The sequence below is a fragment of the Dermacentor variabilis genome, chromosome 11 (assembly GCF_050947875.1).
Source record: "Dermacentor variabilis isolate Ectoservices chromosome 11, ASM5094787v1, whole genome shotgun sequence".
NCBI lineage: Eukaryota > Metazoa > Arthropoda > Arachnida > Ixodida > Ixodidae > Dermacentor > Dermacentor variabilis.
Genome location: NC_134578.1, coordinates 16,824,815 through 16,826,543, shown reverse-complemented (window position 1 = coordinate 16,826,543; position 1,729 = coordinate 16,824,815). Strand labels below are relative to the sequence as shown.

The following is a 1,729-nucleotide window of genomic DNA, read 5'->3' as shown; positions in this document are numbered from 1 at the left end:
AAGTGCCAAAAACGCCACAGCTAGTAAGACGTTGTGGCGGGCTGATGTGACTGATTGATCGATCGATCGATTTATTTATTTATTTATTTATTGTTTGATTGATTGACTTAACTTATCATGCAGGGCAATACTGGGGCTATTAGGGAGTCTGTGCAGTGAAGCGGGGACGGAGAAGTGGTGGGGGGGGGGGGGCGGGCGGGCTGCTCCGCGGACACATTTTGATTACCTAGGGTTCTTTAACGTGCACCTACGTGCAAGTGCGCGTGCGTTCTCTACCTTCGTCCCCGTCTAATTAATACGGCATCCACCGCGACTGGGAATCGGAACCCCGACTTCCTGCCCAGCGCGGAACGCGATCAGCCACTTGGACAGTGCGCCTATTTACTGCGCGGCGCGTTCCCACGCAAGGTTCGTGTAGTTGCCACGAAAGGGTCGTGGTCGCCCGGGAACCACAAACACATGCGCTGCACAAAACGCGCCAGGGAAGCGACGCCACTTATACAGCCTCACCTATATAGCTTAACAACGCTGTGCTTCCTCGAGGCCCATCGGCAATACGTAGCATACCTCGGAACCGTGGCAGCCAGCGGCGTCGATTCGGCTACGCGCTCTTTCTCAGCCGAGAACAGGGTAACGGCGGTAGCACGCACAGCAGTGCACTTGTAAAGAGAGTGTTGCCGCGGCGCCAATTAAGAACCAACGCACGCGGCTATACAAGCGACAAGTGGCGCCTCGGGTCACGTGGCGTTCCGGTGTGATGCGCGCGCGCGCATGCACTGTAAAACACATGCTCCCGCCGCGCCCTCTCTCCCGCCACGACGACACTGTAATCGCGGCCTCGAGGCATGCCCACATCCGTGACGCGGAGGAGCGGTAAAGAAAGATGTATTGCCGATAACGAAGCAGTCCATTTAACGCACCGCGTTGCCCAGACGTACCTCTTTAAATGCTGCGCGCTGAGGGATCGTGCGAACCCGTGTATAATATATCGCGCGCGTGCTTCTACGTGTCACGCGAAGGCAGTATACTGAGGCCTTGCAGCAGCCCGGCCTATTACCGAGCCCTTCGCTGCCTAATTAACGCTGCGTAGCCCGCGTATGCTCTCTGCAGTGTATAGCTGGCCCAACGGCATCACGCTCGCCTCTCTGCGTGTAATGCTTCCTTCGGTGACGCCACAGGCGATAAAGAGAGGAGACGCGATATGAGGGGAGTGTTTTACGGCGAAGCTGTATATGGCTAGTTTCCAGCGGACCGATGTCCGTAGACCAAAAACCGTGGGCCGATCCCGAAGATAGTGCAACACCACGGGCCGACCCGCGGTGGAGGTGAAACAGGCCAACTTGAAAAAAGAAGTTTAATATCTTGGGTACAAATACAACCCGTATCAGATATTAAGCTGATGAGAAGAGATACTACACTTTGACCCTCCTCGGCCATGTCTACGTTCGCGCCACCCTCTCTTTGTCGGCGTTCCAAGCCCTTGCGTTTCTCCTTTCCTTCTGCTCTCCCCTGGTGGTGGTGGTGCCGCGGAAACGTCACGCGTGTCTAGTTTCCTCCAGCTGCTCGTGGCGGCGTTCCTGCCGTCCACGCGAATGTATATAAAAATCGCGGTAAACGAGTCGGTACCCTTGTGTGTATCTCCCCGAGGTTTGGCGTGTCGTTGGTCTCGCCGAGGGGAGCGGGCAAATTTCGGAGACAGCGAATAGCATATTGGTCCGATCGCGGAAAT

General features: G+C 55.9%; 1 pseudogene; it reads right to left on the bottom strand.

The window, feature by feature from the left end:
* Window positions 1-1,269: 1,269 nt before the first annotated feature.
* Window positions 1,270-1,437, bottom strand: LOC142565088 (U2 spliceosomal RNA; annotated as a pseudogene).
* Window positions 1,438-1,729: the final 292 nt, after the last annotated feature.